General features: G+C 45.9%; 1 protein-coding gene and 1 long non-coding RNA gene across 2 annotated transcripts in view; one reads left to right on the top strand and one right to left on the bottom strand.

The window, feature by feature from the left end:
- The window catches only part of LOC308613038, a 92,283-nt gene extending 82,429 nt beyond the window's left edge, over positions 1-9,854 (top strand). Inside the window, exon 3 of the long non-coding RNA XR_014015210.1 lies at positions 9,645-9,854. This is a non-coding gene — a long non-coding RNA (uncharacterized lncRNA). The remainder of the gene's footprint in view (positions 1-9,644) is intronic.
- NGF (nerve growth factor) overlaps positions 1-14,151 on the bottom strand; it is a 50,872-nt gene that overhangs the window by 5,051 nt on the left and 31,670 nt on the right. The window contains exon 2 of the mRNA XM_081225931.1: positions 2,511-2,634. The gene's annotated coding sequence lies outside the window, so the exon portion shown is untranslated. The remainder of the gene's footprint in view (positions 1-2,510; positions 2,635-14,151) is intronic.

The raw sequence follows: 14,151 nt of genomic DNA, 5'->3' as shown, positions 1-14,151 counted from the left end.
CCGGATAACCTGTGGTACCTGGTGGCATTTGATCCCAGTGGAGGTTTGCATCGTGGAGAGATTGTTTTATTGTTTCATTGAGATTTTAAAATGTTGCAAATATATCTCTCATTTGGGTCTTAGAGTAAAAGGTTTTTTTTTTTAAATTGACTTACTCATAACAGAATGCCCCTATAATCTTTAAAAAATAAAAAAAAAAGTCTTTCATTTAAAAAATCATGAGTGGATAAGAAAGAAAAGAAAAATTAGCGTGTTTTCTATTCTAGTAATTGAAAGCACAAAGCGCGGTCTACAAAAGAACATTGTCTCCTTGACGTGAACCAGGGGAGGAGTTGTGTTTATTTATTTTTAAAAACAACCTCTGAAGCCTTTCTCCTGAAGAGATGAGAGTTCTCGCCGGGGCTTCACTAAGCAGAGACATGGGAGTAGAATGATTAGCGGGGGAAGATGCAGCTAGGGGCTCACATGATAGAACATGTTCTCTTTAACGTGTGAATGTTCTGTGTTTGTTCTGCTCCCACCAGAATGGAAGATAAATGACTAAAAGTTGAGGGACCCGTCAGGGGCCTTTTATCCATCTACTCAAAGTCCGCCCAGCTTTCTTCACCCTCTCCCAGGCCGAAGATACATTCTGTGGCTTTCCAGTGGTTCACACACTCCAGCAATAAGAGAAGTTTCCTGCATCAGGTGAATGATTTCACACAGGTTCTGGCCTCACCCGAATAGGTGATGAAGCTGCTGGGCAGAGCTAAGCAACTGGTCCACCTCTGTGGCCAGGACAGCTGATGGCGCTGGGGGGCCCGGCGACCGTGCCTTTGGAGGTGCATTGTAGAAGGAGAGAGAGAATTCCTGCCTTCGCGGGAGGAGTGTCGAGAGAGAGCTGTTAGTGATTCTCAGGCTAGAGATTAGATCAGTGAACCAGGGTCCCTAAGCGTTAGCAGGAGAGGAAATCCTCGTGGCTGAGGAAATCCAGCCTCCTCCTCCATCTCACTCGCCACATTACGAGTGCGGGTCAGGAATCATTTCTTGTTTTACACTTGGCCTCCACTTGCAATGTGAACTGGCTGCTGTCTTCAGCCTGGGACTCAGTTGGGTGTCGGGGCCTGCGTGGAGTGAGCTTCCCAGGGGGAAATTCCTGAGGCTGCAGCACAGAAAGGCACTGACAAAATCAACTCCAGCTCCTCTGCAAGCATCTCCCAGGCTGAATTTATTATGGGGAAGCATGAACTGCAAGGGACGTCAGAGTTGAGCAAGGCCAGAGGTCCAGTGCATTAGAGTCACCTGGAGGGCTTGTTAAACCACAGACTGCCGAGCCCACACCCCCAGAGTTTCTGATTCAGTAGGTCTGGGGTGGGACCCGAAAAATCTGCATTTCCCACAAGTTCCCAGGTGATACTGATGCTGCTGGTTTGGGGACCACATTTTGAGAACCACTCATTGAGTCCAATCCTTGAACCTTAGAGAGAGAGGAGAGAAATGGGCCTCGGAGAGGCTCAGCGACCTGGGGTTATGCAGCTAGTGAGTGGCAGGCTCTGCACGTGGGCGCTTGGCATTGCTCAGCCTCGGCTGCTCTAGAGACGAGAGGCCTGAGGCCGCACACGGACTGTAATGGATGGGCCCTGGGCTGCGTTTACTCAACCTCCAACATCAAAATGAAAGTTCTGTTCAACAGGTTGTGAGTTTTACCGTCCTGAAGCCATAAATCCAGATTCCAGGGAATAGTTGGACATTTAATTGTTTTATATCTTGTTTATCAGGTTTCTAGACATCATGCAGACTTGATCCAAAAGCACTTAAAATGCCCACGATAGAAATATGCAGCCAGAAAGCCCTAGCAGGTGCAGGCACCTGTGGATTTATTGTCTACTCCAGGATGGAATGGAAACAGAATCTACTGGTCTGAATTCTTAGAGACACATCTCAAAATGAATGAGGAGAGATCATAATTACACCATGATCAATTTAATTGTCTCATTACCCAGCACAACAAACCTAGCAGGTGGTCTTATTCTTCCCATTTTACGGAAGAGGAAACAGAGACACAGTAATAGTAAATAACTTGACCACAGGCAGAAGCCTGGTGGAAGTGGAACTCACCCCTATCTTCAGACCTGGAGCTCTCCCCACCCTCCACTCCACGGCCAAGGGCATGAAGAGTGATCAGGGGCCTTCAAGCTCATAAGATCACCTGCTCAGACAGACCAGGAGCTGCATGGAGGGTCTGACCGGCACTGTCTATTTGAGACCCTGTGTTCTGTTCCTTTAGAGGTGCATGGCTCAGATTCTTATCATGCCCTTGGAAGCCGTGGGGCCAGCCTGAGAGCATGGGTGACATCCTCTCCAGATGAGCTAGGAGGGCCACATGTGCTAGGTCACTAGGAGCCACCCGGGTCCTTGCTGATCGACAGCTGGCACCTATGCCCCATCCTCAGCCTGGGGCTCATTTCCAGTTGTCCTGGCAGCTCTAGAGCTAGGAACCTTGGTGAGACAGATGCCTCTCGGGTACTTACCTCAGTGTGGCCAGGACAGAAAGCTGCTCCCTCGGAAAAGCTGTTATTGGGCCCAGACACTGAGCTGAGCTTGGGTCCAGCATGCCATCCAGCCCCTTGGACTGCACGACCCCGGGCCAGGACTCTGTGGGAGGAGAGAGCTGGCATTAGATCGGCGCTTCACCACGTTCTCTAGTAGACGGGTAGCTGTGTCCCAAGCAGGAGGAGAGGGAGGTGCCAACACAACAAACCCTGTTTTCTTTCTTTCTTATTTTTTTAATTAATTAATTTATTTTTTTATTTTGGCTGCATTGGGTCTTTGTTGCTGCCCGCGGGCTTTCTCTAGTTGTGGCAAGCGGGGGCTACTCTTTGTTGTGGTGCGTGGGCTTCTTACTGCGGTGGCTTCTCTTGTTGCGGAGCACGGGCTCTAGGCACGCGGGCTCAGTAGTTGTGGCACGTGGGCTCAGTAGTTGTGGCTCACGGGCTCTAGAGCGCAGGCTCAGTAGTCGTGGCACATGGGCTTAGTTGCTCCGCGGCATGTGGGATCTTCCCGGGCCAGGGCTCGAATCCATGTCCCCTGCATTGGCAGGCAGATTCTTAACCACTGCGCCACCAGGGAAGTCCCAAACCCCGTTTTCTTGAGTGTTGGGACTTTGCCAGCATCAGGACCAAAGGAGAAGACAGAGCTCAGCTACCAAAGTTGCCAGGGGCCTGAACTTGCACAGACCTGCGGCGGCACCTGCCTCTCACTCTTGTGCCAGCGCTCTTGGTTTCTGCCTGGACACAGTCTATGGCTGATCTTACACGCAGTGTCGGTGCTTCTAGTCCCACATCAGAGTCCTGCTCTAGCAGGACCCTAATCCAGGGTTGAAATGGAATTATTTTGCACATTATACCCGCAGATACAGTAGACCCGATTCTGGACCAGCATAACTAAGGTAAATTACTCAGAAGAAAATGTCCTGACAATTGAGAACACGTTGGTGTTTTGATGAGAATCTAGAACAAGTCATGGTGGCAAAGAAGGCAACCTGACCACTTGATAGATAACAGAGAGCTGTTACAGAACTAAGATGCCAATCTCAGAGTTCAAATTTTAGGAAAGTCACATTTTACGAATCAGGAGCTAGGGAGCAGATGCAATGAGGAAAAAAATTCTATTCAATTTTAGGTTGTAGTTCCTAGAAGCAATGGTAGGTGTCTATTCTTTTACTTCTGTAAACCTCGTATATGTAGGTGTTTCATTCATTCATTTCAACAACATTTCCTGAGCACATATTTCTACTATGTACCAAGTACTATCCTAGGTGCTAGGGACCCAGCAGTGAATAAGATCAACAAGGTCTCTGCTCTTGTGGAGTTTATAGTCTTGTGTAAATAAACATCTTCAGATTCTTTACATGCCCTGCAGGTAAGCAGGGTATGAGGATAGAGGGTGATAGCAGGGTGTAGTGAGGGGCCATTGTAGACAGGGTGCTCAGTGGAGAGTTCTCCAAGGAAGTGGCCTTCAAGTTGATATCTGAAGGATGAGAAGGAATGGGGGAGAGAGCATTCCAGGCAAGTGCAAAGGCTCTGGGGTAGAAACAAGTCAAAGATGCTGGGCATGTAGGGAAGAGACCAAAGACATGAGTTGGAGAGGTAGAAGGATGTAGGGAGGAACTATGGTTTTACCCTATGGGCAGTGGGAAGGGAGTGGAAGGCTTTAAGCTAGAGGGTTACGTGACATTTTTTTGAATGAATGAATGAATGAATGGTTATGTCTATTTGCAGAACTTGTCATAGGGTGGGGTAGCTCTCCCACCAGAAATGTTGTAGAATGACATCTTTATCCTTCCTGTCTAGATTGTCTTTTCAACTCCCCAACCCCTTTTCCCATCATGCCTCTTCCCAGTGGGGGGCTACCCCCACCCCCCATCTTCCTGCAACACCCCCTGTCATCTTGTGCTATGGAAGCAAATGTCAGTGAAGCCACCATGGCCCCCAAGTCCCTGATGACACAGAGGAGCTGGAGGACAAGGAAGTAGAAAGGGCCTTGGGTGGTTTTCCTGCTGTTAGAAGTCATGAAATTAAGGACTGAGATGTTACTATTCCTCTTTCTGACCCACTTTACTCAGAATATCATTTTTCCTCTAGAAGTACCAGAAAAACCCTCACGTACTCAACTGGGGTTCAGGCCTAGAGATGAACACTTACTCAAACACCCTAAAAAACATTAGATTCCATAGCAAAGACCATTTTCAGGCTCCCTCAGGATTGGATTGAGCACAGGAGAGGGAGGGTAGCAGGTTCCCCACAGCAGGAGGTGAGTATTCTAGGGTCTTGTTGCATCACTCATGGGAAGAGGATCTGGTCCACAAACGCTTCAGCTGGGTGTTTGGCCAAACCCGACTGATCACCAGATTGGAATCTACAGAGCTGTGTCCTGGCCCATTTTGCTCTCATTTGTGGGTAAGTTGCCAAGTATCTTTAAACATCTCTGAGGCTTCTCCATAGAATGAGGAACCAGCAGGGATGATAGCCAAGGTCTCCTCCAGCTCTGATCGCCTGTGATTCTATGGGCATTAGTGTTTCCAGCCTGCATCCTTACTGAGTGCTTAAGGAATGCTTTTCTGCCTGTCCAAACACTGGAATTTATTTATTTCATTAATTAAACACTAAACTTGGAGGCGCTGCACCAGCCACTGTGCTAGGTGCTAGGGAAGCAAAGAAGAATGAGACACAGCTCAACTTCCAAGAGCAAGTAAGCTAGAGGTAAGGAAAGCAACACATGAACAGCATTTAAAGCACAATATGTTAAGTATGATAGATATCTGACATGATATGGAAAATATAGTGGAGGGAGGAGTTTGTTTTATTTGGCCAGATTAGCCAGAGACATATGTTCATAGAGGAAGGAACATTTGAACAGGGTTCTTAAGGATGAATAGGAGAGCATCAGAGAAAAAGGGAAAGGCATCACAGAGCCCCAGAAGTCCAACATGGCTTAAGAGGGAGTCTTGGGGGAGGGTGAGAAAGGTATGTGATGGGCCTTATACAGTAGCAGGTACTTATGAGCTTGCAGAGCTCACTGCTGTGACCTATCTGCTGACTGTACCTTCCTATGTGACACAAAAGGCCTACACTTTAATCTTTGGGACAGTCAGGGAAGCAAGAGTGACTCTCTTTGAAAATATTCTATATATTCCACTGTAAGCCAGGATGGCCTCCAATCCAGCTGATTAGAAGGAGAGAGAAGGTCGATCTAAATCAAACATTCCACAACTCCTAGGCAGACCTGCCTTCTTGGAGGATCAGCTCTAGACCGACCACAAAGGGGTCCCTGGCCATATATCTGCAACCTCTGGGCCAAGCCACTTTCGCATGCCAGGGTCTCCTGCCAACCACATCTAGATGCCTGATCGCTATACCTGAGATCCTGTGTCTTTGGCCTTCTCTTGTTCAGTGGAGGTACAGGTAGTTTACTACTGGAGAGAGCAGTTTCCGGTCCAGAATCCTGAAACACTAAGTGATTTTCATAGATATTGTTGTCATTGTTTTTAGCCTTATGCTAGTGAAGGTTGGGGCTCTGAAATTAAATCCGATTTAAATATTGCAAAGATATTAGGAACAAACAACCCAAATGCATATCTATTCTTAAACTCAGGCGGTAATCACTTAGACAGTTTTCACACTTTTGTAAAAGCATGGAAATAAATCCCAGCTCATCTCAGGACAGTGTTCTATTCCTTCTTGCAGGGCACGAAAGAATGCTATTGAAACCTGGTATACCCCTTCTAGACCAGGACAATGCTGGCCTGGCCTGTGTCTCAGGCTTTAAAGCAGTATTTCTCCAAGTGAGGTCTACCATAGATAGTACTGGCAATATCTTGGAACTTGTTAGAAATGCCAATTCTTAGGCTCTACCATAGGCCTAGCAATGCTGAGTGAAACCCAGCAATCCGAGTTTTAATCTCTGCAGGTGATTCTTAGGCACATCCAAATTTGAGAATCACTGTTTTGGAGGGTCCCATTCTGGTCCCCTTCCACTTGCAACCTCTCCCTTGGGTGAGGGATCCAGGGCTGAGAGAGAGTGATAACCCAGAGTCACCCTACTGCTGTGGGGCGCCTGCTTGACTATAACTTTCCATATCACGATCAACATTATGTCTAGACCACGCCCCAGAACCCCTGAGCAGCCAGACTTGAGTCAGCTAGAGCTAAAGCGTCTTCTGAAGACCCCCCTGACGTTAAGCGTGTTTGTGTGGCCCTCTCTGTTGACACTTGTCTCAGCCTCCCCTTCACTTTCATATGGTCTCAATGATCTTTTGGTCAATTTCAGAATGCAAACTTTGTTTTGTAAAGCTCCCAAGGTGACCCCAAGGAGAAGCCAGGGCTGAGAATCACAGCTGTACAGGAGGAATGGGAAACTTGACACTGGCTTTGATGAGCTAGCAATTAAGAAAAATTCTCAAGAAATTAATATATCTCAGAAAATATAAAGTGCAGGTATGGTCACATCATAGGCAACAAGAAGGTGTGAGAATATAGCTTGCAGAGTCTTGGGGGGATATTGCCCCGTCTCCCCTTCCCACCTCCCTACCCCTGGCAATTGTCTAGATATAATTGACATTTGTGAGTTGGAAGGTTTTCCTTTTACTCCTGGCATGCCACTTACAATGTTCTTTGGTGTTGGAGCTATGGTTAGCTTATTATTAAGTCCAATGATTATTTGCTGACAGTTAAACGTACCAAAAACTGGGGGATGCTTGACTAAAACGACGGCTTGGACCGCTCATTCCTCGCAGGTGCTGGGACACAACGGCTAGTCCCAAGAGCAGTTTACACCACATCAAAGATGCTAGAGCAGCTGGCGTGAACTGCAGCCTCTTTCCTCCTAGATTCCACCTGCTGGAGTTCTGTGGGCTGGGAAAACTCACTAGAAAGGCTGGGCATTAAGAACATGTTGCTGAGGGCATAATAATAACTGTTGGTGCTGTCGCTGTGGTTTTCACTGCTGTAACTGTTCCCCTTGATTCTCCCCTCTGTAAGTTCTTTCTCTGAGCCTATACACAAAGAAAATTTGAAATCTTTTACATTGAAAGTCTGTTTTCCTAATTTTTAGCCTAACCAGACATTTTCTAGTATGGAATATGACTGTGGGGTTTGCTGACTAGGAGCTTTTTTGGGGGGGGGAAAAATTCAGTTTTGGCCATTTTGAGATCATTTGATGTGTTTTAACTGTTTAGTGGTTTTGGCACATCCAATAGGAAAATAGCGTCTGGCAGTAAGGACTCAGGAAGACATTAAGGTTCGGCAAAACCGCTATTCTTTTTGAAAGTTTCGATGCTGACAATTCTAAAGTGCCTTGCCACTTTTCTCTAAAAGAGAAATGGTCCTGTGGCTCTTTTGGAGATTCTCACATAAATTACAGACTCTTCCTAGCATTTCCCAGAGAGGCAGCTCAAGGAAGAAATCATCATGGTGTTGACCTTGAGCTTCAGAATCAAAGAGCATTTGCTACAAACGTGCGTGGCCTTCTGGGGTGTGTGGCAGGCCACAGTTTGCCTGTATTTACCCGACTGGATTCATGAGCTGTGGATGCATGAGCTGTGCCATACCAATGCCACAGAGAGGTTTTTGTAACGTGGGTAATTACAACGACACAGATGTGGTAGAAGATAAGGCATCTAAACACACAGCAGCCTTCCATTATAGAGTTGAGGGCAGTGCATTTTTGCAAGAATATGCTAGTAAATAGCAGTCCTTGTAGTGTAGCCCATCAGCTTAGTAATACTAATGATATATCTGTAATCTACATTTGAGTGCCAAAAACAATCCAATAGTTTCAAACTCTTCTGCAACCCTAAGAAAACATCTCCTCAGTTCCAACTGGCTGGTCCTTAAACCACAAGAAAAAGATCCATTTCAGTTCTGCATTGGGCCTTTCCTGGCTGTTGTTCTAATACTTGGGACTAAGAGGTATTGAGGGAAAGGGGGACTCTCAGGTTGGTTGGAATCAAAGTTTACATCCAATGATACCAGTGCCTACCAAGGCCCCCAGCCCACTGTAGACCGAGATGACCACCTGGGACAGAATACATGAATGGAAACAAAACATTGCCAGTGAATGCTAACTCAGATCCAAGCTCTTTATTCCATTTGCTTTATAGGATTAAATGTCCTCAGCTCTTCTTGAACTAGCCTTTTCCTCTCAGTGTATGGTATGTTTTCCAGGCAACAGGTCAAGCAATATTACAACACATAAGTCTATAATGCAATTCAGATGTAACTTCAGAAATTAAGACAAGCTAAAGATCCATAGCCCTGAGAAAGACCCGGGAAAAATCCTGGCTAAACAGACACACAGTGTTCTAGGGCTTTTAAAAGGCAGGCAGTTCATCCTTCCATTAAGGAGGGATAAGGGACAAGCTGTGGGACTTGAATGTAAAGATCCCAGCAAAAGGCCACCCTTACTCAAAGTGTCCATGAGATGAGGCCATTTCTGTTTGAGCAGCTGGGCTTCAATTTTACTGCAAAAACTGCTGCAACCCAACCACCCTGCATCAAAGGAAACGTGGATCACAGGTAGCCAGCACCAAACACATCCTGGGGACACCGAGTCCCAAGGGCACGTCAGATGCCATCCTACTCCACACCCCCCCTGGAGTGACAACTCCCTCACTCTTCCGTGCTGACATTTCCTGGCTTGTCTGCTGACTTCACACCCAGAAAATGACTCAAAGTATTAAAGAGATAACTTGGCCCAGCTTTGCCCAGGCATGCAGCATATGTGAATCCTAGGTAACCAGAGGATTACCTAGATAAGAGCTGGAAATGAAGAATTTATTTCCCTGTGTGTGTTTGTCAGGGGGCTTTGGGCTGTTTTAGCTACTTCCTGTGTATGGCTTTAACTATCCCAGCCCCAAGTGGGCGCCTACTACACAGATCATATACGCCTGATGGGGAATGTCGGAATGTCAGCGGGCTGGTTAACTGTAATGAGGGGCTATTTGGTGGGCATTTTAAAGCTCACTTTAAAGAGTTTCATCTAGCTCCTTCATTACCTCAGGAGGAAAGGTCAGAGGAGATGAAAACCTGCTGTCCTCCTAAAGTCACTTGATTCTCATACAATTATATTTCAGAACATTCTCAAACTTCTAGCGTTTCTTCTTTTAGGCTTTATTTGACCGTGACATCATGAACAAAAGCAAAACCCTGCACTGGGGAAATTTACTCCAGAGCTAACAAGGGACCCACAGAGTGCATCGTCTCCAGGGACCCAGAACACTGTGGGTAGTTATAAATTCCAAAGATGAAGACAGACAGTTTTCCCTGCTCCATCACCCCCCGCCCCGCTGACACACACAGAGAAAGAAACCAGGCACTCAGCCACTCAAGAGGTAAGTTTAGATGTTTAAGATTCAAAGAAATAAAAACTATTTATTTTAGAATCTCAATTGTTATTTTACAGAATTATAGGCTGTTAGAGCTGTAAAGAAAGGGCCGCTAGTGACTCTGCACTTCCCTTGATGGCCATGTCAAACAAGGCCCTGAGGCCTGGGGCTGGTTGCATTTTAGCCCCACCGCTTCTCAGCTGTGTGACCTTTAGCAAGTGACTTAACCTCTCTGTGCCTCAGTGTCTCCTCTCAAAGGTCAGAATAATTATACCTTCTACCTTGAGTTGTTGAGAGGCTTAAATAGAATAAGCATTTAGCCCAGTGGCTGGCACCTAACTGTTGCTACATAAATGTTAGCTATTCTTATTAATGCCATTAAAGACATCCAGCTATAATCAGGCAGTGGGTTACTGGCAGGCCTGGAGCAGAACAGAAGGCAGTGCCTCCTGTCCATCCCATGCCCTGGTCTGGCTGTCTCTGGCAGGAAGAAATCCTGTTTGTGTTACAGTTGTTGTCTATATTCCAGTCATTTTGGAATGGCTGGCCAGGCACATGCTCAGTGGCCCCGTCTGAGCAAGTGTGGAACACAGTCAGTCGGCAGCTGCAGGATGATTATCTGCAATCATTTGCTGACAAAGATGCTGAGTAACGAGCTAAGACATTTGTTTTTGAAATGATCCATTTTCTTCAGCCTTGTCGTAGTCAGGGACAGGAAGCTACTCCAGCTATGACTAAAACTTGCCAGGCCCTGTACAGTTAATAGCATCTTTGCTTAGGGTGATTGCTGCCTAACAGGGAAAGTGGATCACAAGGAGAATAAAACATGGAGGTATCTTCATGGTCAAATTTATTCTCAGTTATCCAGGGATTTGGGACAGATTTAGGTATCTGCTGGATCGTTAACTTTTTGAGGTCTTGGGTGTTTTTCTCTCCATGGGGCAGTCTCAGAGGTTAGGCCCTTAATGAATGTTTATTGAACAGAATTGAAAACTCTTCCCACAGCTGCACCAGTTTATTCAAAGTAAATCATTATTTCATACTATATTGGTAAATAACAAGTGGTCCCAATTTATATCCCTGGATAACTGGGTACGCCCCCCTTTCACGTTGGCGATGTGGTGTTTTATTTAAGGAGGAGAATGCCCCATTGCTGGGCTGACAGGTGCACTGCTGAGGAACCAAGTGTCTTAGCTCTCAGCAGCCCCTCATTCCAACTTCATTACAAGCATTAAAAAACACACAGGTGTGGGCAAAACAAACTCCTTATTTCCAGCTTGCTTATTTTTCTTGTTCAGAATTTCTTCAGAGAAAGCTGTGCTCCAATCCAGCCACTGGTTATATTGTGCAATCCACTGGGATGGCAATCACCTCATTGTTTAGTTACAACCCATGAAAAGATGAAGCAAAGAAAGAAAAAAGCAGAGCACACATATAGGGAATGAGGATGGAGGCTGCACGATGATAATGAAAACCATTTGCTAGCATTTCACTCCTTTCTTTGTGAATCAGCCGAGTTCCTGGCACCAGGCCTCTGTCTGTGAAACAGAGCTGCCCTTCCAAGGCCTTCCAGGGGCTCATCCCGCCATATCTGGTCTAGAGTGTCACCCTTTGTCCCCAGGAAGGCGGGTGCTTGACTGGCTGCCCCAGCTCCCTCTGGGCCTGGCTCTGGCCCTCACCTTCTGTCCCAGGGTACCTACCCATCCTGTGTGAATGTGCCCGGCCTCGGTGACTTTTCAGCCCTGCCTGCACCGGATTTGGTGCACTTTGTGTATGCAGGGCTCTCCTCTTTGCCTGCATTGTGTCCACCCGTCTGTGTCCAGGACTTGCAGCCCCAGCTTTTTTTTTTTTTTTTTAACTATTTCTACTTTTCTTTCTTTCAGCAGACCTGATTTCTCTATTCCCAAAATACAGACTGAAACATTTTTAAGGATAAAACCCAAAAATAAATGAAAGTTAAAAAATAAAGCATAAAACAAGCAAAAACCTTTCAACAACGCCCCCCCCCCAAATTTACAGCCAGTAGAACAGTATATGTCTGTCTAAGCATCTCTGTTTTGCTTGCATTGTCCCCAAGAGAGGAAGCACCTCGAAATGCACATGTTGTAGTTACAGGCAGAGACCAGCACCAGATGCTCTGTGTACTTGTGCTCATGAAGTCCTAGTACCTAAGTGCCCCACCGCCCTCTGCCTACTTCTCGAATCGATCACAGCATTTATACAAGTCTCTTATTCAGATCCATAGAGCATGGCAGCATTATCTTCAACCATCACCACCACCACCGCTATCTCCACCACCATGACTGTCATTTCCACCACCTTGGCTGCCTGCATCGCCATGCCCACCACAACCTCCTCTATCCTATCATCATCCATCACCACCACCAGCATCACCACTTCCACCATTTTACCATCACCATTACCACACCCCCACCATCAGTACCACCATCACCATTACTACCATCACCAGCATTACCGCCACCACCACTACAAAGGATTAAAGAACTTTTTGGAGTCAGGCAGAGAAGTCTGACCAGTGTTCCTCAAGGCCTCCTCTTAGGCTGAGCCAGAAGAGGGTCAAGACTGGGGGTCATTTAGTCTCTTCCAAGTAGTTACGTGAATTGTTTATGTTCTATATAACTCAAGTGAGTGGTGAACAGAGCTGGGTCTAGAAATCAATATTCCTGCTTTCCGTCTGTGTATTCCATCATACTATTTTCCAGCACCCATTCTGGAAGTTGTATTTTTTTCTTCCTTTTTCCTGAGTTTTGTTATTGTTGTTAACTTTGTATTTCCAGTAACGTAGATGACATTATCTAGTATAGATTTGATAAAATTATCTCAAAAGAGGAGTATCTATGACTATTCAAGGACATTATATATAAACACACATATACTTCAAAAGGTAAAGAAGGAGTTAGGTACCTCGTCCTCCAGAATGAGGCTGGTTCTTCCATTTGCCTGTGCAATGTTTGAGGATCAGTGCACCATTGTTGCCGACCATCTTTGAGCTTTTCCATTTGTTCATAATCTGAAGACAATCTGACTTTGTGTTTAGGCCCCTGCAGGAGGGAAAGCTCTCCCAGAGCCCTCCCCTCAGCTTCCAGGAGGTACTCCTCAGACTAGTGGGACTCCATGCAGTGATTGGCTCCCACTTGAAAGAGGGGAGTTCCCTGGGAGTTAAAGGCCAGCCCGAGTGTGGCTCTCTACTGGCCCCTCTGTGCCAGCCAGAGAAGGGCCGCCAGTGTCCCAGGAGAAGGTTAGCTCCCTGGCGTGCTTCTTCCTTATCCACTTGTTCAGACACTGGAAGTTTGAGTTTAGGCTTGTGGGGCAAAAGGGCGGGGGTGGGATAGAAGTCCCCCAAAGAGCCCCCTTAAGCCTCTCCCTTAGGCTGCCTGAGAGGCATCAATAAGGATGGAATTACCTATATTTTAGGTGTAAAATTAAATGTGGTATAATATGATGCATTAAAATATGATAAGCACTTCACTAGCATAAACCATGGGTTAAAAGTGAATACAATTACTACCACTAATAATGAATAACAATTATTGGGTATTATGTGCCAGATACTCTACTAAGGGCTTTCTAGAGATTATCTTTTTAAATACTTATTAAAAATCTTCTGAGATCAGTATTACCGCCAGTTTGCAGATAAGGAAACTTCCATTCGACGTGAAGTGGGGAAGTGCAAGTGCTTAGTGGTTGTGTGAAGGACAAGAGCACAGGGCTGCTCTGTGGTCACTCCTCGTCACTGTTCTCCAGACTGCTCACAAATCTGACTGTTCAAAGGAGCAACAGCTTTGTCCTCTGGGCTTTGTATTGATGGCCGATTTCTGCTTCTGTGATATGGATAATGTATAGGTGGGATTCTGCATATTTTCTATTCTTGAATTTACCTAATTGCTTTTAAAAATCGAATGGTGATCTCCTATTTATAGAACACCTTGACTTCTCCACTGCTCTGTTTACAACCTGAGGGAGCCCACAGACACTGAAATGCCCTCCTCGCTGAAATACTCTAACCACCAAGGAACAGATTCTGGATGGACCCACTATTCTGACAGTAATGTAGGTACAGAAGATAGATGCTTAGACTGTGCAGTTGTTTCTTACTGAGCAATTTATAGACATGGGAATGTGTCTATTCCATGTACTCTCATACATTTTCTGGATAAGATTTACTCTTAATTGTGAGACTGTGAAAAAACCGAACAACAAAAAAACACAGCAAGAAAGGCACTACTCACTCTGGGCTGGGTGTGATTCTCTGTTGGTTGGCTTTTTGG

Source organism: Mesoplodon bidens (genome assembly GCF_964165515.1).
Source record: "Mesoplodon bidens genome assembly, chromosome: 2".
Taxonomy (NCBI): domain Eukaryota; kingdom Metazoa; phylum Chordata; class Mammalia; order Artiodactyla; family Ziphiidae; genus Mesoplodon; species Mesoplodon bidens.
The sequence above is the reverse complement of the archived record's forward strand: the minus strand, read 5'-3'. Positions and strand labels throughout refer to the sequence as shown.